General features: G+C 44.3%; 1 protein-coding gene and 1 long non-coding RNA gene across 7 annotated transcripts in view; one reads left to right on the forward strand and one right to left on the reverse strand.

Moving 5' to 3' along the window:
• The window catches only part of TRPC6 (transient receptor potential cation channel subfamily C member 6), a 101,836-nt gene that overhangs the window by 50,725 nt on the left and 25,438 nt on the right, over positions 1–25,673 (reverse strand). The window lies entirely within an intron of this gene.
• LOC117803295 lies at positions 22,561–24,458 on the forward strand. Of its 3 annotated transcripts, none has more exons than XR_004626974.1 (3): positions 22,561–22,698; positions 23,131–23,263; positions 23,378–23,494. It is a non-coding gene; the product is annotated as an uncharacterized LOC117803295 (long non-coding RNA). The 3 variants fall into 3 exon arrangements; XR_004626975.1 differs by having other exon boundaries at positions 22,588–22,698; positions 22,794–23,263; XR_004626973.1 differs by adding an exon at positions 24,335–24,458 and having other exon boundaries at positions 22,691–23,263; positions 23,378–23,443.

Below are 25,673 nucleotides of genomic sequence, written 5' to 3' on the forward strand. Positions count from 1 at the left end.
GATCTTTTAACTTTCCTGTGGTCTTGCTTTTACAAATCTGGGACTGTACGTAAACTGACCGACATACAGAGAGACAGGTTTTAACATCTGTCAGGCCCTCTACCTTCAAACGTAATTCTACCACATTGCAAGAGCTTTGATTCCAGATCCCCCATTTCTCAAAACAGTGAGCAGTACGTGGTATGATCTGTGTGTACACAGCACTGTATATGCAATCTTTATCTATAAAATTCAACAAAATGTGATAGCAATGGTTATCTATAGGCAGGTGGTAGAATTTCCTACAGTGTTGTTTGGTTTTTTTTAAATAGGAGATCCAGAATTTTAATGGCATGTTTGCCTGATAAGAATTTCTTTATTTTATTATTTAATAGAGGATATATATATTTAGTGTGTTTAAGGTATATGACATGGTGATTTGATATACACAGTGAAATGATTACTACAATCAAGTTAATTAACTTATGCATCTACTCACATAGTTACATTTTTTCCTTCGAGTTGAGAGTACATGAAATCTACTCTCTTAGCAAATTTCTGGTATTGATGAGGGATAGAAGCCAAAAAATGTTCACCTGTAGCCCAGAAAGCTGACCTAGAGCCTGCCTAGTTTTGGTAAGGATCAACTAAGTGGTGGTTGCTACTTTCTTAAAGGTTCTCATGGATGTAGGAAACAGGCAAAAGAAAAAGTAAATCTCCTTACTACTTACAGCCCACTGACAAGTCCTTGAATCAGGCAGGACGACATTCTTCTAGGGACTGCCTTGATGTTGACACTTCACTAATAAGGGCAAAAGACAACCCTAGCCTGACCCCGCCCCCCCGCCAGGATCCTCTAAGTCTACTTTAGCGTATAAAGATTCCTTTGGAAACCTCCTTTAACTCTAAACCCCCCAAAATTCGTGTCGGCAATTATCCCCCAAACATATGGCCCATCGATATACATCTGAAGTGTCTCATGACCAAGGTCTTATTAGACAGTAATAAATGACTTTTTCCCAACAACAGCTCACCCCCTCAAGGTCCTGGAAACCTTGCTTCCAAATTCCTTAGAGACTTATGGTCTCCCTAACCCCCGCCCAACTTGAAAGTATATAATGGGACACTCCTCATGTTCCTGGTGAGCTCTTTCTGCCCACAGGTCCTGTCCCCGTGCTTTGATAAAACCACTTTTTGCACCAAGGACATCTCAAGAATTCTTTCTTGGCCATCGGCTCCGAACCCCAACATTTCCTGCATCATGACCGCCTGTACATCTCACTGAGAGTTAATATCAAACTGAGTGATAAGCACCAGAGAAATCTTGCAAAAGTAGTTTTACAAGTAGAAATTTGAAGTAGAAATTTATGATTTAAGACTTTCTGCACGCCCCCTCCCCCTTGAGCACTCAGCATGCAAGCAGCAGCTTCATACAGCAAAAGTGGAGCTCTTTCTGCCCACGGGTCTGGTCCCCCTGCTCCTTAAATAATCTTACTAAGTTGTACCGTAGAAGGTCTCAGGAATTCTTTCACAAGAATATCAATGCAGTGTTATTAACTATCATCGTTATGCTCTCCATTAGAGGTCTAGACTTACTTGTCCCACACAACTCAGTTTTGTGACCCTGACCCACATCTCCCCCTTCCCCACCTCCCTGTCCCTGGTAATCACCATTCTACTTTCTGCTTCCGTGTATTCAACTTTGTAGATTCCACATATAAGTGAGATCAGCCTACACTACTTTTTAAACAATTTATTTTCCTTCGATACAAAAAAAATACCTAATTCATTCACTTTCCAGTTATTTCTCACCATCTAACCTTTAGAAATACATATGCAACTATTAAGTCTCATTGCCTCGATTAAAATAGGCAACTACTTTAAGTAGAAATCTAAAAGGAATTGTTAAAAAGAAAGGTTCAGCAATGGGAAAAGGATGTTCTAGAAAGAGGGGTTGCATGACCCAAAGGCAGAAGGTGAGCAAGAACATGATATACCCTTGGAACTCAAGGTAGTTTAATATGCCTTGAGGGTCAAGTGCAGCAGGAGAGCCAGAAATTCGGCCAGGAGGAATATGGCCTTGCAAGGGTGGATGGTCCTTTTAGTTATACCACAGTGTCTGGACTTCATCCTGAGGGTGATGCGGTGACACAGAGAGCGTCCACATCAGATCTAGAGAGGAGAGGAGCAAGGGAAGGGGCAAATGACCAGGTAGGAGCTGGGGACCAGACAAGGGTGGCCTGCATTAGGGTAGTGGGAATGGGGACTGAGGCAGGTGTCAGGAAAGCATTCCCTGCGTCCCTGGCCGGGCGGTTGATCCAGAGCCTGTGGCCCCTGCTGCCTCCTCTGCTCGGGGCTCATCACTGCGTGTTTCAGTCATTCGGGGGAATGGAAGCTACAAGACGACAAGAACCATGTCCGAGTCCAGTCCCTCACACGATTTCTGGCACGTTCAGTACTCAAAACATAGGCGTTACTAAAAGTGTGAACACGAATGTCTCTCTTTGGCTACGTGCCTGTCCTTTCACCAGTGACCACTCGTGGGGTATGCAGATGCCTCTAATTAATGTAACTGTTTCCTCCAGAGGAGAGAGGACCACCATCATCCTCATACAAGTTTTGAGTGCTAATTCCCATGGGAAACTGTATTAAACACTGACCATTAAGTTAACTATCGTATATTCTCTGCCCTTAGAAGCTTATATAAAAGCTATATATATTTTTTAACTGTCAAAAGTATAGTTTAGTGTCCTTTTTCATTTGCAAAATCAAGATCAACAATTAATTTTTAACTGAGTGGACTTTTCTAGGTGTCTGATTCCTGAATTGCCTCTTTATTTTTATATGTAAATATCTTCTAGAATTTTCTAAATATAAAAGATGATTTAATTAAATGGGCTTAGCTTCCAAAATACAGGGAATGCATTTTTTTAAAAGTATAACTGATTAGGCCCTATTTCTAATGAGTTACACTATTCACTGTGCACATAAATACTGAAGAAATGTGAAAGGCTACAATTTCAAGACATCGTATGGGCACAAGGTGGTGGGGTCCCTTGTAAGCGGTACTAACCCTGGATAAGGCCACATAAGGGTGATTTCAGTTAATTATAATTTGTCAGGACACAAAAACCATTTCTTCTTCCTATTTTTTATTTCCTGCAATATGTTCACTTTCTGCTGAAATCTGCACCCCCCCTTGAAAATGCCCAGTGGGGTTTTCTGGGTTTTGCAAGGCTCTGTTGAATCACCGCCTCTGAATCTTGGTTGAACATGTTTTCACCAATTTGAAAAATAACGCTTGAAATCACCACATTCAATTAAAATTGAAGCCTCTAGACACTTAAAAGATTTATGAAGCAGTCTTTTGCTTTTTGATCATTTTATACCCATAATGATTGAACTAAGCACGTGGTCTTATGTAACACTGAGGGAAAACAGGAATATGACAATTCACATTTTTAGGACAGAGCCCCAGCTACTAACCTAATAGACAAGGTGCGTCCGTTAAGTGGGGTGTGTATGTCTAATTATCTTCATGGATACCTTGCAGCATGTGTGAGAACAACGGTGTGCAATTTGAAATGGATTAATTAACCAACTTCACGAAATTATTCACATGTGTTTTAAAATGAAGTGACTAAAGAGTTGCTCCTTTTAAGTTGTTTTTAGTGCTCTGTTCAAATTACTGCCACCCCAAATCCTTTCTGGAATGCAACGGAGTAGAAACTCTTTTTTGTCAATGTCTGTCTGTATATCCATGTCTATGGCCAGATTTGTATCCATTTGACTACATTTGTGTCACATGTATGTATTCTTATGGCTTTAGGCATGCTTGATGGAAAAGGTAAGTCAGAGGAATGGAGTATCGATGCGGCTGTTAGACCCTGAGATACTGACATGGGCAGGTGTCCCCCACGTACGACCTACCAACACCATGTGGACCCTAAGGCAGCAGGTGCAGTATTTATGATATTATGAAATACTTTGGTTAAAAATTGTCTTTAAAATGCAAATAATACCCCGAGTGCTGCTGGCCTCTATATTACATGGGTAAAACATTACAGAAAGCTGCCTAGCGTGGCATTTGGCACCCATTAAACACAATAAGAGCTATTATCATTGTTTTATTATTGCTGTTGGTATTAACTCTTACATGTCGTCTGTCTTCTCTTACCCTAGAAGCCTATGGGGATGCTGGACCATTGCCTTTGCGTGGGGTGCTTTCTAGCCTGTGCATTTTAGAATAACATATATATATATAAAATAAACACACTTAGGGGCGTGAGGTCATAAGTAAATATTCCAATAAAAATTATTTCAGCCAAACACAATTTTGACAGACCAGAAAAAGTCTTATGTGTTTTGGGGATGTCTAAGTTGACTTAAGAGTGCCTATGAAGGAATAATTTATAAAATTTATAAATAACCCCTCAGTCCAATTAGTATCTGGGAACAGATTCTTCCCCAGCTACACATCTTGGAGATGGAGACATGAACCACGGACAGACACTGTTTTCCTCCTTTCAACCACTGATAAACTGAATTTCAGTGGAAACCAAGCAATAATAGGCACACCCTCTAAGGAATTCCCAGGTCCTTGAAATACCAGACTGGTGGGGGCGCCTGGGTGGTCAGTCGGTGGAGGTCTGACTCTTGGTTTCGGCTCAGGTCATGACCTCAGGGTTGTGAGATTGAGCCCCACACTGGGCTCTGTGCTGCGCACAGAGCCTGCTTGGGATTCTCTCTCTCTCCCTCTGCCCCTCCCCCCCTTGCGTGCTCTCTCTCTAAAGAAATAAAATCTTTATAAATAAATAAATACCAGATCGTGGGTCAAGACTCACTTTGTGACACAGGGGTGTACAGATCAAAAGCTGACAAAAGCCTCACCCTCCACGAACAGCCTAGAAAGCTCAGGAAGAGTTAGTGGGAGGGGGGACCAGCTAGTGCACAGGCAGTTATCAACCAGCAAGGGTGGAGTGACTTGAGGAAATGGAGTCTACACTCGGTACCGGCAGCGTTGGCGGGGAAGCCCTGTCTCTGAGCGCTCCGCTGGGAGCCGGCAGGTACTGCTGCTTTGTTAAAACAGTTCAGTGGTCTGGGTGAAAGCATCAGCATGCACAGAGCAGGCCTCTGTCCTTTAAGGAGATCCTCTGACCCTCACAGTGTTCTCAAAACCGTTTGTTTTAAGGCAGACTCATCTGAAGGTGAAATAAAACAATGCTCTAGACGGGGCAGAATAGTCTCTTCTACGGAACTCGATAATCTCAGAACGAGGAGGAATCTCGGAAAACACTTGGTTGTGAAATTCTTAGGTACCACTTACTCTGTGCCATGCACAACAGAGTTCTGCAAATGATGACTCAATCCTCCAAGAATCCTATGAGGTCCTTACTACTAGAGTGTCCGCGGCACAGATGGGAAAACGGAGGACAAGAGCACAGGAACCCGCCCTTGGTCCCCAGCTCCTCAGGGGCAGAGCAGGGATCTGAGCCCAGGGAGGCAGTCGGCTTTCCTCCGGGATGTGAGGGGCTATGACAGGGCCGCCGGGCAACACGCAGGGCATCTGGTCTAAGACATATTCGGATTCACAGTCTTGACTCCAAGAACATCTGCTTGGTTGTACCACAGGAAGACTATTTGCCAATTATTCTTCCTGAATCCCATGAATATGATAATAAGGTAGACATAATTTGAGGCTTTTTGTGTTGAACAGAATTTTACGGCCTGCTGTATTTTCAACCCATCCAAATACGCGGGCCCACACCAACGACGACTCCACATCCATGCCCTGCTCCCAGGCCTGGTGTTGATGGCATGTGTTACACCTGGCTCTTCCCGTCAGGAACCAGGCTCCTTGTTGTCCTGGTTCTTGCTGCCCCTCACGTGCTTCTCACCCACACTGTTGCAGACCACCCTCCCTGCCTCCCCTTGGCCTGCTCCAGCCACAGTGGGGCGGGAGGGCAGGAGCGGGCTCTGCAGGTCAGAGACGCGGCGTGTATCCCAAGACAGAGGCAGAGTCGCACTGATACGGACCAACATCCGACGGGTCACTCGTGACGCTAAAGCAAGGACAGGCCAAGTCCTGCAGCGCCCTGCACACTCGGACCCCGGGCACGTTTATCCAAAGCTTGCAGCTCAACCTCAGAGCCACTCATGGGGAGGGACTCTGGTAAGCTCCTATTCGGAATTTTGTATTTTCTTTCAACAGAGCCCTTAAAATTGTATCAGCATCAGGCAGGCCCCACAAAGCCCAGATCTGCTGCTGGCTGAGCTATATTCGGTTCGGCTATTTGGAAACCAGGACTCAGACAACATGCATCTCTGTGTCCACAGGCTGCCTCCCACCACCTCTCAGGGCCTCTTTGGTTTATAAACTACTGAGGCCAACGTGAGTTTGAGGCAGACCTTCTCTCCATAGATGTTCTTCCTGGTTTGCTAGACTCTACGTGCCAATCGGGAGGCCTCTCGTCCATCCAGGGCAGCGGCTGCTCTCGCACGAGAAGTCCCTGCAGACGAGACATCTCCTCCCTCCCTCGCAGCTGGTGCCGCACTTGGTCCCAGCTCCTTTCATGCTAACTTCCCCTGCGCTGCTGCCCACACTCGGGACCACGCAAGATTCAACCGCAGAGCCGTGAGGAAGCTCTTCAAGCCGCATTACCCTAAAACAGACACACTCATCTAGACTTACACTTCCATGATGTCAAGGAAGGTGGGAAAAAATAGGGAGCCGAATAACATGACACGCAAAAGATCAATCACTACACATTCTTGACCTAGTTGAAGGGAAGATTAAATAAAAACTGATATACAGGGACGCCTGGGGGGCTCGGTCGGTGAAGCGTCTGCCTTCGGCTCGCGTCATGATCCTGGGGTCCTGGGATCGAGTCCCACGTCGGACTCCCTGCTCAGCGGGGGGGTCTGCTTCTCCCTCTCTCCCCCTGCTCGTACTCTATGTCTCACTATCCCTCCCTTAAGTAAACAAATAAAATCTTTAAAAACAAAGATACACACTGAGAAATGACGGTGCATTTAGCAAGGGGTGGCTCACGTCTCTCTAACACACCGACTTCACAGCAAAGTGACTCTGTGATCCAATGTGATTTTTCAGAAGTTAAAACAATGGTTTATTAGGAGATCCTGACTTCACACCAGAAACCACATAACCACTCACATACAGCTATAAAATTTATGTGAGAAATAAACACATATAAATCATCTGGGGTGCCAGAGGCAATTAGGAAATGTAGAATAACATATAAAGAGGGGTTCAGAAGTTCCCAGAATCTCAGAAGGAACATGTTCTGCTTAATTTAGTTTTGTGGTTAACTTAGTGACTAGTCCAAGAATTTGTTCATTTTGTTTTGTGCGTTAACCTCTGTTACTGGAAGTCTTCATGAAAGATGTTATCAACCTCTGGGCCAAGATAATTAAATCCATTTTTTTTATAACTTGGGACCGCACAGGACCATAGGGTCATTATTCCGAACAACCTCAAATATAGACAACGTAGAAACTGGGCTGGCTCTGGGATATGACTTGTGGTTTTGTTTACATTTCTGTAAAATTAATGAAATAGACTTTTTCCCCCCTTTGTGGTTTACCTGGTCTGTTAGGAGCAGAACATAGACTCATTACGAACTAATGGAGGGTCCTAGCTAACCAGCTTTTACTGCGGTTCGAAGTTAGGATGGGATGAATGAAATATTTTGCAGGTAAATTAAATGACCTTCCTGGAAAAGTTTTAATTTAAAAAGTTGAGAGGCAGATTAATCACCATGAATGTGGAAATATCCTATAAATAATATTCCCGAGGATATAAAAGAGAGGACTTCACACTCGGTTTTACTAACTGCGAAGATTAGAACGAGGACGGTAGCAGACTGTTTTATGCCCCCGTCCTATTTAGACATGGTTCCCTCATCGTTCAGTGAGTGTTTGATCAGTATCTGCTCTGTGATGGGAAATGGGGATCACGTGGGAAGCGGGCAGACAGGGCTCTTCGTGGAACTGCCATGTCAGTGGGAAGACTGGCATCGAAAACGTAATTACCAGGGCTCAGCGCTCCCCAGAAGCACGGGAGCGACAGGCTCAGGCCGTGTCTCTGGTCCGGGGTCAGGATCTGGCAGTCTTCTTCAGGAGAAAGTGAGGCTTCAGTGGAAACCAAGGGGTGAGGCAGGCAGGGGGAGAGAATGCACCGTAGAAGGAGAAAACAATCAGTGTGATGGCCTCGAAGCCGCTGTCCGTGTGTGGAGCCCGGGGAAGCCGGGGGCTGGAGGCTCAGACAGTGGGAAGACCCTGGCGGGCCCTCAGGGCTCACGACTCAGCCTGGCTGCATCCCTGACGGCGTCCTCACCACTGCGAGACTCCAGGAAGCCACTGACGTGTTCAGCCACAGAGCCCATACTCCTGCATGTTTTATAGACACCACCTGCCATGTGAAGACTGGGCTGGAGATGCAGGAAACCAGTCAGGGGACGACCGCAGAGTCCAGGCGAGAGCTGCTGCTGTGAGGACAGACGGAGAGGACAGGGCGCATGTAAGGACCCTCCCCCCAGAGGCAGAATCGGTAGGATGTGCAGACCGTCTGTCTGTGAGGGGCGAGGAAGTGGGGACAGAAGGGTCACGTTGCTCAACAGGCATGTGGACTGAAGCCAGGGTTACCGCGGTATCACACACACACACACACACACACACACACACACACACACACACACACACACATTGGACTCAGGGGGCGTCATGCAGTTGCTAAGCATCACCTCCTTCAGGGAATCTATTAAGATGATGTATGTTCCCACGTATATCCATTTACTTTATCCCCCCTTACGTATGTAACCGTCTCAAAATGACTATCCCAATACCGCTGTCACCCATCACCCCTGGAATATGGTTCTTTGTTCTTTATTTTTATTCTTGGCATACGTGCTTTTCCTTCTCCTTCTATTTCTTGTCAGTTGGACCATATTCCGTGTGAGCAAACAACCATATTCTACACGGTCCCTATGAAAATCCTGTGGTCTGAGCTCCAGAAGGAATGATTCATTTAATGCCTCTGCTGAGGGTCCTCTGGACTCAGGCGCACGTTCCCTGAAAGCTCCTTCAGACAGAGGTCTTGGGATCCGCGTCCCTGAGCCCTGGTTTGTTGTTCACGCTCTGTCCTTACCCCTTGTGTTGGAAGGTGAGTCCCCGGCTGGCGTTCTTTCCTGGACCCCACCTCCTGCATCAGGAAAGGCCTGACGGTAACCTGATTGTCCCTTAGGAATCACTGGCCTTTCGCCTAGAAGCCAGATCAGTGCTTTCTCTAAAGTGCGGTCATCGTACCAGAACGTAGCTTGATGCTGGTCATTCTGGGCTGGTGGTCTCAGGGACTCACTGTGCTCTCAACATGTAATTTCAAACACACTCCAACGGCTTTCTTGACTTACTGTTGTGTGTGGCTCCTTTCTGCTCCCTGGACCCATTTTTAATTCTTCCAGAGACCTCGACTATGGTCATGTTGAATTGCCTGTCCTGTTTGTGTGACTCTGAATCACTTCCTCTCTCATATTCGGTGTATCACCCTATTTCAATTCTTGCGTCCTCTGAAGCATGTTCTGTTGTGTTTATTTCTTGGGCTACATTTGTTTTCTTTTATTTCCGAAACCTCAGTTTTATCACCTCCTTTCTGAATTTCTCTCATTCTGTTGAGTATCGTTCTTCTCTATCCTGTATCATATTTTTGTTCTTCAGTTTGTTTTTGAAAAAAAGGCCATGTGGTACTTTTCTGTTGTCTGTTTTATCTGAATTTATTTTCTCTGAACTTCTAGAAGGAAAGAGAGTTCGGGGAAAGTTTCCTAATGTCACAGAGCTCCCTCTTCTGCTGTTTTTGAACAGCAGCTTGCTTCCCGAGATTTCCGAGCCCTGCGCCCCTCGCATACTGGGCGGGCTGATGTCTGCATCCCAGTCCCTGGAAACTGTGCACGGTATGTTACGCAGCAAAATGGACTCTGCAGATATAAGAACGTTTATCAACCATAAAACAAAACACAGGCAGATTATCTAAACCCAATCTAGTCACATGAGCCCATAAAAGCAGAGGACATCCTCCAGCTGGAGGGAGGAGGTGAGGCAGCAGCAGAGAGGACAGAGACAGGAGGTGTGAGCAGGACTCAACCCACACGAGGAGATGAAGAGGGCCACACGCCAGGGAGGGTCAGCGGAATCTAGCCTGCAGGTAGACAGCGAGCTGCAGAACAGATGCTGGGAGATGGGACCCTCGGTCCTACAGCCGCAAGCACGGAGCCCTGCCACGACCTGAATGGACAGGGAAGGGCATCCTTCCTGGAACCTTCCAGTACGAGCCCAGATGGCTGATACCCTAGTGTCAGACTCGGGACAGAGAACCGGCCGAGACCATCCAGAAACTGTGAGATAATACATGTCTTTTACGTTACTAAATCTGTGGCAATGTTTCACAGTAATGAAAAGAAACACACCCACTTCCTTCTCAAAGACTTTATTAGAGCAGTTTTAGGTTCACAGAAACGTTGAGCAGAAGGGTTAGAGATCTCCCGTGGGTCCCCTGCCCCGCTCACCTGCGGCCTCCTCTGCTATGGACACCCTCCACCCGAGGGGGCCTTTCGTAGAACAGGTGACCCCCGACCAACACATCACTACCCCCCAGAGACCCCAGGTCACACGAGAGTTCGCTCCTGCTGTGGCTTATCTTAGGAGTTTGGATGAGCGTGTAATGACACCCCTCCATCACGACACAGTCGCACAGAACAGCTTTGCAGCCCGAGAGAGCCGCTGCGCTCCGTGCATCCCTCCCTCCCTCCCTCTACCCTCCGGCAACCACTGATCCTTTCACTGTCTCCATCATCCTGGCTTTTCCAGGACATCCCGTAGCTACAGCGGACACGGGACAGAGTGGGGGCTTTTCAGATCGGCGTCTCTGACTCAGTGATACGCAGCGGCTCGCCCGCTCCATGTGACCTGCTTTCTCTCTTCTCTGTCCTCTTTACCACGTTCAGGTTTACCTGCACTCTTCATCATGAGGTTTCACAGGGTCTAGACTGCTCTGGCATTTAGAGCTCCTGTAAGCCCCTGCGCGGGGCTGGAGCGAGCAAGCCCGCCCCAGGCTCAGCCGCCAGCCGTGAGCACCTGCGCAGCTCGGCCCCTTGGCAGCCAGGCCGAGTGTCCCCCTCCTGTCTGCAGGTTGGACGCTGGCTCCAAGCCCTGGCTGCAGCTGGCTGATCCCATCAGCCGCCGTTTCCGTCCTTTGTGCAGATGCTGTATCACCATTTGTCCTGTGAACGTGGTTCATCAGTTTTTGGTTATTTATATGTGGGAATAGGAAGACATTTAGAAGGACGCTTCTGGGGCAGCTGGGTGGCTCAGTCGGTGAAGCGTCTCCCTTCGGCTTGGGTCATGATCCCGGGGTCCTGGGGTAGAATCCCGGTCGTCTCCCTCTGCCCCTCCCCCTGCTTGTGCTCTCTCTCTCAAAAAAATAAATAATCTTAAAAATCTTTAAAAAAAACAAACAAAAAAACCCCGATGTTTCTTCTGTTGTCAACATCTTCCCAGAATCCTGGCCCTAATCTGGACACACTTTTGAGAAATTGCTTGTAAAATCATTCTTAGAAGTTAGGCCACATTTCGATCACCAAATGGCAGCTCCTCTTGTAAAGAAATTAGTGTTAAGTTTCTTTGTAAAGAGAGTTACTTAAAATGGATTGAATTATGTCCCAGGACATCCACTTTATGAATCCGGGTGTTGGCAAAGTGAGGGCAGCTCTGCATTACAGACGAGATGCGTCTACTCCGAGAAGCCGGCAGGTGCGGAAGGCAACAGCCATTCACTGTTGATCGCGGGTCTCAGTGGGACCGTTTATTTTTTGTTCTGTGATTAATTATAGATTTAAATCAGGGCGCCTGGGTGGCTCAGTCGTTAAGCGTCTGCCTTCGGCTCAGGGCATGATCCCAGGGTCCTGGGATCGAGCCCCACATCGGGCTCCCAGCTCAGCAGGAATCCTGCTTCTTCCTCTCCCACTCCCCCTGCCTGTGCTCCCTCTCTCGCCGGCTGTCTCTCTCTCTCTGTCAAATAAATAAATAAAATCTTTTAAAAAAATACTAAATCATTTTTGAGGCCTCCAGTTATGTCAAAATACAGCAAGGAATTGAGTGAGTTATATAAGAAGATGAAAAAGTTACTCAGAACTTCTTCAGTCCCTCTTAGCAATTAGCAATGCATCCGTGTAAAAGTTTCGATTTTCTAGGAAATGTTGAAACAATTATCTGCAGGGGAAATGAGGCAGCACCGTGGGAGCAGAGAGCAGGGGGGGGGGCTATCAGCCGATCAAGAGCAGATGTGGAAACAAAACAAGGCGCGGTCTAAAGAATAATTTGAGAACTAAGTGCATTTAGGTTCTCAGGGCAGTTATCTTTTACATTTTTATTATTCTTAAAGACATGAAAGAAAGGCAAGACACAGTATTCTTTACAGTATATATATACTTAAAGATTTTATTTATTTACTTTAGAGAAAGAGAGAGCACAAGCAGGGGGGAGGGACAGAGGGAGAGGGAGAAGCAGACTCCCTGCTGAGCAGGACGCCCGATATGGGACTCGGTCCCAGGATTCCAGGATCCTGACCTGAGCCGAAGGCAGACGCTTAACCAACTGAGTCACCCAGGAGCCCCTACAGTACGTATATTTAAAATTTTTTTTATCATATGCATATTTTCCCAAGATTATGTAGTGTTAAATGACCACATTTATCACCCATGCTCGGAGTATACTGAAATTCATTCTAGTTTAACTGTTGCCCTATGTGAGAATGACAGGGGCAGGCTGCACGATGGGCAGGATGCAGGAATTCTTCATTCTGGTGAGCGGCTCCTGACATACCTACTTTTGCCAAGGACCAAAAAACACCTTGGAGGATGCTGGGCTGGAGGACGCCTCTTCAAACTGCCGCTCAGTGCTGGAGAAAACTAGCAATACTCTGTTAGTATTCTCAGTAATTAAGAGCTAAAAGCTCAGAGTGTTCACTTACGTGCACGTTTAATGCGGATGATGACAATGGTTCTCAAGTGGCCGAGACAGAGGGCCTTAACCAGAAATCCTCCAAGGAGGAACCCACCCTATAGCTTCTAGTATCTTAAAAAATATGGGGCGCCCGGGTGGCTCAGTCAGTAAAGCGTCTGCCTTCAGCTAAGGTCATGATCCCAGGAACCTGGGATCGAGTCCCGCATCAGGCTCCCTGTTCGGGGGGAGTCTGCTTCTCCCTCTCCCACTCCCCCTGCTTGTACACTCTCTAATAAATAATATTTTTAAAAATATATGTAATATGCCTGAAAGTCTGTGGAGTATCTGGAAATATCAGGCAACTTTTGGACAATTCAGATTGGAATCAGCAATGGTCAAGTCTAAAATGTTAATGGTAAAGTGGCTGATAGTTGCTCTATCACAAGAGAAAACAGATCCTTAGGTAGCCTTAAAATAACCGAAATTAGAACCATGATTGGATTTAGTTTACTGTCTCCAGTGTCTAGTGTCTTGGTCTCTAGTGGCTTGACCTCTGCAATCCAATGACACACTCAGCTGGGATAGACGTCAGAGAGAAGAGCAGGGTCTGCTGGGCACCTGCCCAGGATGCTTATATAAATAGGTAATAAATTAACACTGCAACCAGTCACAAATAGTGTCTGTAAATGAAAACCTAAAAATATCTCCTGATGAGACAGATCTAGCTCTGTTGGTTAGTTTTGCAAGTTTGTCTTGTGTAAATACTGATTTCAACTGGCTGATAATCACTACTAAAGCACTCATACCCAGCTGAAATCAAACCAGTTAGAAACCAAATGATGACTGTATCATGATTTTTACCTTCAGTGAGTGTTTCATTACCTAAAATTTAAACCCTTTATCATGAATGCTAAAAAGCCACATTACTTAGAAACACACACACACAAAACAAAAAACTGAAGAGAGAATAGTGTCAACTAAAAAGTAAAAGTACTGGGGCGCCTGGGTGGCACAGCGGTTAAGCGTCTGCCTTCGGCTCAGGGCGTGATCCCGGTGTTATGGGATCGAGCCCCACGTCAGGCTCCTCTGCTGTGAGCCTGCTTCTTCCTCTCCCACTCCCCCTGCTTGTGTTCCCTCTCTCGCTAGCTGTCTCTATCTCCGTCAAATAAATAAATAAAATCTTAAAAAAAAAAAAAAGTAAAAGTACTTTGCTTTAAGGCCGATAAATAATCTAAATGAGTTTTGAACAAATCTTTATAGCTATACTTATATAAGCACAGCACCATGCTTAGTGAGTGTGATTTATGTATAATTATAAACGACTTAAAAAAAGAAGTAAAAGATGAACATGCATTCACATGGTATAGACACAGTATGGACAACATAAGAGAAATCTTTAGAAGACAGCTGAGAAAATCTTTAAACTAGAAAAGAATTCTTAGCATGAAACTATTGAAGAATTGATAAGCTATACATCATCAAAATTAAGAACTTCTGCTCTTTTATAGACACTCAGAAAGAAGCAAACTACACACAGGGAAAAAATGTTGACAAAACAAATAGGTGATCAAGAATTTGTGTCCAGAATATATAAAAAGCTCAGTAAGACAAGTTCTCCAAAAGAGGACAAAAGATTTAGAAGACACTTCAACAATGTAAATATAAGAAAAGCCAACAGGTGCATGAAGAAAAGCGCAACCTGTCTGTCTATCGTCAGAAAGACTGACGATACCAAGTTTGTCAAAGGTGTGCAGCACCTGCGCCTGGCACTCACACACTGCGGCTGGGAATGCAGACCGCACAGCCACTCGGAAAGCACTTTGGCAGCTTCCTGAAAGTTAGGCTTCCATGTACCCACTGACCCGGCAATCCTTCTCCAAGATAAATGAGCACAAATACTTACACAAGCGTGTGTGCAAATGTTCATGCCACTCTCCTCACAATCAAGAAAACCTGGAATCAACTCAAATGTCCATTGACTGATGAATAAATAAGCAAATTATGGTAGAGTCATCCAATGAAATGCTAATCAACAGTAATAAAAATGAACTATTGACACATGCAATAACATGGATCCACCTCGAAAACGTTCTGCTGAACTAAAGAAGACAAATAAAAAGTGTGTGTGATTGCATTTGTATGACATCCTCGAAAAGGCAAAATTAGAGGGACAAAAATAGGTCAGTGATGACAGGGGCATGGGATCAAGAGAGGGAAGTAGCTGTCAAGAGACGAGAGGGAAATTCTGAAGTGACAAAGTGTTCTATATCCTGAGTTTGTTGGTAAGTGATGACTGCACGCATTTGCCTAAACTCATTGAACAATATACTCAGGGTGAATTTTGTTGTATGTAATTTCTAACTCAACACAACTTTTTCAAAAATTAGGTTTCATGACAACTGAATCATTGGGATCCTTTAAAATGCTGTGGGAATTTACTTTGTTCAAATCTTGCTGCCAGTGAACACATAGCCAATGAACCCCACACAGTCATTTTCAACAAACGACATGTTTAGACTTAAGATGAGCAATGTTTGAAGGAGAGTCAAATTATTAGCTTGTCTAGACCCCACACATCGATATCCAGTGCCAAAAAGTGATATAGAAAGCGATGTTTGTCTAGTGGTCTTCAGATTACTCGATACTCTCTGAACTTTTCAAGGAATGGGGTGGGAGCACCAGCAGACCGTTACGTGTAGAAACTCCGTCCTACCAGGTAGCGTACGTTGGGAATTCGCTGGGTTTGATTTGTGAAGATCACCTAGTCCTTAAGTATGTGACCCCACTAAAAGCTTGCTTCTGAATGAGAAACAGGTCTCCATTAGTGCTTATTCACACCCACAGCATGCATGTGTGCCATAAGATTGCCGCCGTATTTGAAGAAAAAATCGCGACGTTCACATGGCACACGGCCTCTGCTCTATAACCCCTAAAATAGCTTTCTCAACACATCACGTGGAATAGCCTGCCTGGGTGTTTCTAACGCCAGTCCGATGCTCACAGTCTCCTGGTGAAGACCAAACACTCACCACGCCTCGCCCCAGCACGTTCCCCACAGCTCAGCTAACACGTGACAAGTGTTTGACCAACACTCAGCACAACGTTGACGATGACGATCACGTTCTTCTTCCCACAACCACCACGTCTCTCCATTTGCCTGACTCAACTGAGACACCGTATTTTCACATCAGTTGCTCAACACAGGCAGGAGCGTATCCTGCGGCATCTTGGTACTGTCTCGTTTTCACACAGAGGGTCCCTCCATTTGCTTGTTCTCCGCGATCGTAGGCTTGGTCTGTGCTATGAACACAGCAATAAAGGAGAAAGTAAAGATAGATTATTTGAATTCATCCAGGACGTAGAAAAGTGGTGGACGTGGGAGCACACGGCAGAATTCTGTATACTCGTGCTGAAACGATGACAGGAGCAACGACAGAGACTCCAGGGGAATGTGCACATCCCTCGATAACAATGTATTGCATAAATCCGTGTACAAATGAATGAATAAGCATAGAAAGTGGCCAGAGACAGCGCTCTTTGAATCCCAGCTTTTCAACTCAGTGCCTAAAAATGTGGGCAAGCTACTATAGCCTTTCTAAACCTAGTGGGTTTTTTTTTTTCATTTACAAGATGGCAATAATATCAATTACTCTGCAAAACTGATCTGAAGATTAGACGTGATGTATACAAAGCATCTAGCACATCATCTGGGAAGTAGTGAATTTTCAAAAAAGTAAAGTGCAGCTGCAGGAAAAAAATGTTCGATAAAATTCAACTTCTATTTATGATTTAAAAAAAAAAAAGTCTCTTACCAAACCAGGAATAGACGGGAACTTGGTCTGACAAAACATGGCTATAAAAAACCAGGAAATGCAAAGGGCCAAGCATAGCTGAGAAACTCTTGAAGAAACATAACGAGCTGCAAAGACTTGCCCTATCAGATAAGACTTATTATAAGGCCTTGGTAAGAAAAAAAGTATAATATTGACATAGTGGTGGAAAAACAGACCAAAAGGACAGAATAAAGTAGTATCAACAGACCTATGGAAATTTTGTACAGAGAAAGTTTTTGGAGAAAAAGTAAAATTTCAATAAATGATGCTGGGAAAATTGTTTTTTTTTTTTTTAATTAAGAAAAAATTTACCCCTACCTAACATAAACAATACCTGGTGGAAAAATGACCTAAATGGGAAAAACAAAACTACAAGGCTTTTAGAAGACAGTATAGGAAAAAAATGGTCATAACCTCAGGGTAAGGAAGGGTTTCTTAATAACACAAAAAGTACGAACCATAGGGGCACCTGGGTGGCTCAGTTGGTTAAGCACCTGTCTTCAGCTCAGGTCATGATCTCAGGGTTCTGGGATCGGCCTGCGTTGGGCTCCAGGCTGAGCCAGGAGTCTGCTTCTCCCTCTCTCTTTGCCCCTCCCCCTGATCATGCTCTCTCTCTCTCGAATAAATAAATCTTAAAAAAAAAAAGTACCAACCATAAAGGAAACATTTATTAATGTATGTAATAACGTATGTTATTATCTAAGTATGTAATTATACATTACATTTAGGAACTTATTTTTATTAAAATAAAATAAGTAAAGGGCAAACCACAGAGTATTAGAATATAACTGCAACACATAACCAACAAAGCAGCACGGTAAAAGAGCTCCTGTAAAGCCATCTGAAAAAACAGGCAGGCTAACAGAAAAAAACAAGAGTAAAAACCTTGGCCAGATACTTAATAAAAAAGAGGATTATCATGGGGCACCTGGGTAGCGCAGTCGTTAAGCGTCTGCCTTCGGCTCAGGGAGTGATCCTGGTGCTCTGGGATCGAGCCCCACATCAGGCTCCTCTGCTATGAGCCTGCTTCTTCCTCTCCCGCTCCCCCTGCTTGTGTTCCCTCTCTCGCTGGCTGTCTCTACCTCTGTCGAATAAATAAATAAAATCTTTAAAAAAAAAAAAAGAGGATTATCAGATGGGCAATAGATACGTAAGAAATGTGCTCAAACGCTGTAGTATCAAGGGAAATAAAGTGACAAGGCAACACCACTGAACTTCCGCCACATTTGCAAATACTAAGGCATCTAAAGGATTTGTTGTGGGTCCAATGGTGCCCCCACCAGATCTATGCTGAAGTGCCAACCCCCAGGACCTCAGAACATGACCTTATTTGGAAACAGAGTCTTTGCAAAGGTAATCAAAGTAAAATGTGCTCCTTAGGGTGGGCTCTAATCGTGAGGATGGGTATCCCCATAGAAAGGGGATATTTGGACCTAGAGACACACACAGGGACACAGGGAGAAGACAGTGGTCTACAAGCCAAGGAGACGGGTCTGGGACAGGTGATCTGAGACCGCAACCTGCAGAGCTGTAAGACAGTGAGTTTCCATCGTGACACCACCCAGTGTACCGTACCTTGTAATAGCAGCCCCGATTAATGCCATGTCTAAGCCAAGTGTTTTTGGGAACGTAGAAGTGTAGTTAGGGGCAGGGTTCTCATACTGTTGAGTGGACTATAAACTAGTATAACCACTAGTTTTGCACTGTCTGGTTAAGGTTGAAGATGCATCTATCCCAGGTCCTAACGATTCCCCTCCTAGGGCTGTCCAAGAGAACTTTCTGGAGTGATCGCAGTATTCCGTAACTGGTGCTGTCCAATACTACAGCTACTGGTCACATCTGTCTACTGAATACTTGAAAGGTAGCTAGCACAACTGAGGGCCTGAGGTTTTAATTTCATTTAATCTTATTAATTTAACAGAAGTACCCATTGTCTGGTGCCTGCCATAGTTGACGGGGCAGGCTTACCAGCACCTCAAATACACACGCACATATGATGTGCATGTATGAAGGCTTAGAGCACCACGATTAGGATGGTCCAAACCTAGAAATCACACGTTTACTGATAATAGGACTGATAAATAAATTATGGTGTATCCATACAATGGGATACCTACAGTAATGGAAATGAATGAACGAGAGCTACACACCACACTGATGAATCTCAAAATTATAATGTGTACAAATAAGGCTAAAAATAAAGGAATATAAATGGCACAATCCATCTACAGAAAATTCAAACACAGTATATCGCTTAAGGATAAAAACGTCAGTAGCACAGTAATGAAAAACTGAGAAATGATCCTCACAAGAGACAGACCGGAAGGAGGCCCATGGATGGGGTCTTCCGGGTTAGGGAACGTGTGCGTGACCTTGGCACTGGTTACAAGGAGCTCATTCTACAGTTATTATTTAAGCTGTACACGTTTATTTTACTTCCTTTTTTGTATGTGTGATAGGTTTCTCAATAAAGCATGAGGGCAAAAATTAAGTTATTATCATTACTTTTTTGTTTTTAATTATTGTTGCTTTTTTTCTTACACACATGAAACCATAGTTGGAGATTTTCAGCAGAAATTCAAACCCTCACATTCTTTAACGTATCTGAAACCTTCCATTTTAAGGCAATCCAACGACTCTTAACTGCCCCCCTTTTCCCTAACCCCTGGATTAACCAATGTTACCCATCAGGAAAACAAATGCGCTGAGCTTTCAGTGCACGGAACGCCTGTGGCCAGCGCACACTTCTGCTCCAGCAGCTCCAAGACAAGCCAGCTGTGTGTTCACTAACGGAATAGGGATGCAAAGTCAGATTTGTCAGTTCTATGAAGAGTAATTTGGATACTTTGGGAAGAAATCGATAAGGACGAGTCTACTAAGAAAAAAATGCTCTGTAATTAGATGGAGTAAAGCAACTCTAAAGAAGGAAACTCATAAAAATCTAGAAGAATTCTGTACTCAGATGGTTTTGGAGGAGTTTTTAACTTCTCAGTCTATGTAAACAAAACTGATATTGTAAATCAGAAATGAGGTGTTTTAGTGTGACTGTTAGGAGAAAGACGTGAGGTACCAATTAGTGACTCTAAATCTTAAATATGCTCAAGGTACAACCTTGCTAAATCAAAATATGGGTGAATCAATCCTAATTTACATCTTACCTTAAAGTGTTAAGTTATGGGCAAGGCATTTTTCATAAGTCTCTGCTTCAATTCATTCTTCTAATTAAACTATTAGCTACTGACCCAAAGATAAAACAATCATTTCCATTAAAAGTAGTTATATGACTGTAGGTATGAAAGTATTTAGGGCAAAGTAGTCATTATCCACAGTTTGGTGTGCTTAGAGAAAACGTTTAAAATCAGAAAATATCTTCTCTATATAAAAACATATTTTCAAGTCAATATACTTCTATAAAAAAACAATTTAGCTCCAAACTTCCTGGAAATTAGTATTTAGCATTTAATCAGTAAACACATTCTGGGAAACTACTGAATGAATTGAAAGGACTAAATGAGTATCATGGATTGACCCTCATTAAGCACAACATGCTTGAAACCAGTAAAGATTAAACCGTCTTTATGGCCAATTTAAGGAGACAATTTTTTTAATGATTTTTTTTATTATATTATGTTAGTCACCATACAGTACATCCCCGGATTCCGATGCAAAGTTCGATGCTTCATTAGTTGCGTATAACACCCAGTGCACCATGCAATATGTGCCCTCCTTACTACCCATCACCAGTCTATCCCATTCCCCCACCCCCCTCCCCTCCGAAGTCCTCAGTTTGTTTCTCATAGTACATAGTCTCTCATGGTTCATTCTCCTTTCTGATTACCCCCCCTTTCTTTATCCCTTTCTTCCCCTACCGATCATGCTAGTTCTTATGTTCCATAGATGACAATTGTCTTTCTCTGCTTGACTTATTTCACTTAGCATTATCTTAAGGAGACAATCTTAATAACAAAGTCTTTATATAAACAGTTTGTCAAAAAAAAAAGCCAAAAATATTAGATTTGACCAAACTATTTTTCTTTTTTGCATAATTTCCCTTTTTAAAAAATAAGTAAATGCATCAAACTAAAAAGCTTCTAGATAGCAAAGGAAATCTTCAGAAAAATGAAAAAGCAACCTACTGAACGGGAGAAATATTTGGAAACCATATATCTGATAAGTGGTTAATATCTAAAACATATAAAGAAGCCATACAACTCAATAGCAAAAGAACCCCTTCAACAATCCAATTGAAAATGGGCAGATCTGAATAGAAATCTGTCAAAGACACACAGATGCCAACAGACACATGAAAAGATGTTCAAGATCACTCATGATCAGGGAAATGCAAACCCAAACCACGATGAAATCCCAGCTGGTCAGAAAACCCAAGACACAGCAAGAGCTGGAAAGGATGTGGACAAAAAGAAACCCTCGCGGACTGTTGATGGGAAAGTAAGTTGTTGCCGTCACTGTGGAAAACAGTGTGCAGGTTTCTCAAAAAATTAAAAATAGGGTTACCGTCTGATCCAGTAATTCCACTGTAGGATATATGTGTGAGGAAGACGAAAATCACTGTCTTGAAGAGCTGTCCGGATCCCCCTGTTCACGGCAGCATTATTTACAAGAGCCAAGGAGCAGAAACAACCTAATTGCCCTTCGATGGACAAATGGATAAAGAAAATGTAGGAGAGAGAGAGAGAGATGCAGAAACACAGTGCAATATTATTCATCCATAAAAAGGAAGGAAATATTGCCATTTGCAACAATATGGACGGATCTTGAGGGCATCACGCTAAGTGAAATAAATCAGACACAGAAAAACCAACGCTCCGTGATCTCACTTCTATGTGGAATCTTAAAAAAGAAGGAAGCCAACTCTCATAGATACAGAGAACAAATTGGTGGTGGGGGGGAGGGTGGACAACATGGGTAAAGGGGATCAAAAGATACAAACTTCCAGTTATAAGATAAATAAGCCGTGGGAACAGAACGTAGAGCATGGTGATGGAATACATACTTGTAAATAATATATACAGCTACATACGATAACACTGCATCACATTCTTGACTGTTGCCAAAAGAACAGGTGTTAAAATTACCCACCACAAGAAAAATCATTTTTGTAACATGTATGGATGTTAACTAGAATTACTGTGGTGATTATTTCACTATATATACAAATATTGAATCATCATATCGTACACCTGAAACTATCATAATGCTATACGTCAACTATACCTTGATAACAAGATAAAAATAAACTGAGTTCAAAGGAAGACCAAAAAAAAGTCATGCTATTTAAATCACTCTTCTGAGAAATAACATTAAGAAATACCAGATTTATCATATTCAAACTTAAGGTAAATTGCTCTTATTACTTCCTCATACAGACTGAATCTGCAATTTTTCCCTGTAGTTATAAATAATTTTTAAATCAATATTCCCCCGATGTATGGTCTCTACCAAATACTGACTCAAAGACTCCTGAAATCCAATTATTATTCACAGATGGGTCTACAATTTCTACGCATCTGTGTTCAAGGCAATGACAGTCCTTTGTTTCAAACTGTAATTTCAAGGATGTCTGTCCAGTAGAGCTTTGGAAGACAGAGACAACGTCTCTCTGCAGAGCAAGGGGCAGGCCTAGCGACTGCCCACTCATTTCCGCGAGGGCAGCCTCCCTCTCCTGCAAGACAGCTCACTGAGGGCAGCACCACCTCGTCCTTCCACGTCTCCCCGTGGAAACTGGGGCGTGGGGCACAGATCCAAAGAGGAGAACACCCGGCTTCCGTTACTGCTCTGACAAGAAACTGAGTTTTCCGTCCTACGCAGGCTTGTACCCTCGACCAGTATCCATGAAACTGTGACAGGCTATCTTGTAAGTTTGCAAGGGAAGTAAAACCTCAAGGTCGGGACAGTTCTGAACATCTGTAAGATCATATAATTTACTTGTAATTTATAAATTATTTGCAGGACCTATAAAGTGAAGATTTTTCTTTAAGTGAAGCCAGGACCACTCAGGGCACATTTTCCCTTGTGCATCTGGTCCCCCCCACCCCTAGCTGTTCGAGATACAAGAAATAGATGACACAGAGAAATCGGCACAATCCATTTTTTAAACAATGACCTATTTTTGAAAAGATAATAACAAAGCCACATGAGGCAGAATTTTCTAATCATCCAAAATTACTTGGTTCTAAATATTCTTACCACCTCGTCTCAGTAATGTATACATCAAGAATCAAAACGGTCCAGGAAGCATCTGGACCAAATAATAAAACTTTGGTCTATCCATTCTGGCACAAAACAGAAACTAAAGAAGTGAGCCAGAAACTTCCACATTTTGCTTCTGAGACATATGCGTCTTCTATCCATCGTATGTTTGTTTGCTACCCGGAGCAAGAAGAGAACAGTGCCTGACACTCCGACCACAAAGTCTAAAGGTAATTCAGTCTTAGCTAGCAGGTTACCTAATTTAAAGAATCTAACTAGATTATAAATGTCTCAAACTGTGCATATCTCCTCTAACAGCCCCTATGTTATTATTTTGCTGTTAGGACTGAGCATCTCTCTTACCCCGTGGACCAGGATCAGATCTCACTCTGGGTTCTGGGCAGTGCCGAGTACGTACGTACAAATGGTACAGTGTGAACATGAACGGTAGTGACGATACAAATACTTTATCCAGTGTGCCTTTTTCCGTCTCGAGTGCCAGAAATGAAATTAAAATATCAGAACCAGGAAGTTGTTCTCTTCTTCAAAAATAGAAAAGAAACTGAGTTGTATTCGGTTAATGTGAAAAGAGAAGTTTGAAGTGTGGTTTGCAGAAATTCAGGAAGTAGGGTATGAATGGGAAGCCAGATAGGAGCTACAGGGGCGGGTAACCACAGTCGCTTCTTCCCATGCTGCCCCAGAGGCTGGTGCGAAAAACCAAGAGCCTGCACTCATTCTGTGTGATGACTCTGGAATGGAAACAGGTCTCGTGCAGAACCCTAACATCCCCGAGCTCTTCTGTACACCCTCCCCACATCTGCCCTCCCCGAGACCAGCTTTGGTTTCTCCCTGACTCTGCTTGGTAATCCTCTCCCTAAATTCTAATCCTTATTACAGCGGAGATCCTATTTCAAACTGGATGAATAAAAAATAATTACGATGACACTACAAGCTGAATCCAAGTACCCTAGTACCAGTCAATTCCTGTCGCCTTGCCCACCCATCAGATCTGATCCCTTTGGATGCTGATGCCAGCCAAAACCAAGTGATGCTAGCCCCATGCCCCTGGGCAGTAGGACCCAGAGTGCTGACCAGTACGTCAGAACCCACCTGAAGTGTGTTCCCAACGGTTTCTGGCTCCTTCCCTTCTCGGCTGCTCAGCATACACTACAACAGGTCCACTAGGAATTACAACATACTCAACCAAATATGTATGAGAAACCCACTCCACTCGCTTCTCTTCGGGTTTCCACAGTGAGTGCTCGAAGAGTAAATGCCCCTGTTCGTCTCTCCCTCCACAGAGATTTACTTGCTGTTTATCAGGCTCCAGGTGGCAAGCCCGCGGCAAGGGGGTGCACACACGGGAAAACCAGACACCTGGGAAAAACCAGCGTCTTGTGAGCACCGGCTCTGTACCAGACACCGTTATAAGTGTGCGTGGTTTCACGGGAGAACCTTCCATGTTCTGTTTACACAAACTGCATAAGGAGATGCAGGAACAGACAGGCTGAACTGGGCCTGGGTTGCCGCTGAATTTCCGGGGAGGTTACTTCACTGCACTGGTAGGAGGCAAAAAGGGTCTGTAGGTAAAAAGGAAGGAAGAAGGCTCATTTTGGGCAGACAGACTCTTACTGTGTACAACGGGAAGGGGGCATGAGATCATACACTGCATCGTTTCAACAGGACAGCTGAAAGTGGAAATCCTTCCTTTCTATGTGTGTGTGAGTTAAGAGGTCAGTTTCAGAGAAGCTGGACAGAAGACCTGTGATTTGCATATACTCATATTTTTAGAGTTTCATTTGCATGTATGTTAGGTTTGGTGTATTACCAGGTGCCTGAGTCTGTGCAGAAGGCGAACGCTGTGGAAATTCACGATTAAGACCACAAGCAAAGCCTGAGTATGCTGGCATCCTCCTGGTTCCCTTGCCTGCGTGACCCCACGTGTAAAATACACGAATCGGGAATATGGCGAACTTCTGGCTCTACCGTACCCTCCAGCGCCTGGCCAGTTTCAGGGGGTGGCTGGCCGCCCGGGGCGAGCCAGGCAATCTGAGGCGGCAAGTTATGAGGCTCACTGCATCCCCTTCTCTGCCTCACCCAGTGAGGGAAACATCTAAAATAAAAATGAAATACCGCCAGTCTACCAAATTCCTTATTAACTAAAAATGAAAGAAAGCTTTGCCAACACCAGGCTCATACAGACAGCAGCCGTGCAGCTCTCGGAGCTCGATGCTCCCCCAAGAGACGCCAGCTGCTTCCCCACCCTGTGCTCTCCTCCCCTTGGGTGTGGGTACAGAGCTCCGCTGCTCCCTCCCATCTCTGTCCTCTTCAAGCTGGTCCTGGTTCCGTGTTTCAGACTCTCAACACAGGCCACCAAGACTGCATCCCACTGTCGATGCTACTGTCCGTGATTTTCAGCGCGAGGACAGCGAAGCCTGGAAACCCAGAGCCCGCCCTCTGCGCAGAGACCCCAGGAGGCCCCAGGGACCCCGCAGAGAACAGGAGAGCTCTGGCTTTGTAGTCTGACCCTGTGAGCTGCTGTGGACGCAAGGGTGCCTCCACTAGGCCATCATGCAGCTCCTTCCCCTGCTGGTGAAATCAGCCTTCTTCACCTGTTCTTCAAGGGCAGGGTGTTTTAGG

This window comes from Ailuropoda melanoleuca, chromosome 8 (assembly GCF_002007445.2).
Source record: "Ailuropoda melanoleuca isolate Jingjing chromosome 8, ASM200744v2, whole genome shotgun sequence".
NCBI classification, from domain to species: Eukaryota; Metazoa; Chordata; class Mammalia; order Carnivora; family Ursidae; genus Ailuropoda; species Ailuropoda melanoleuca.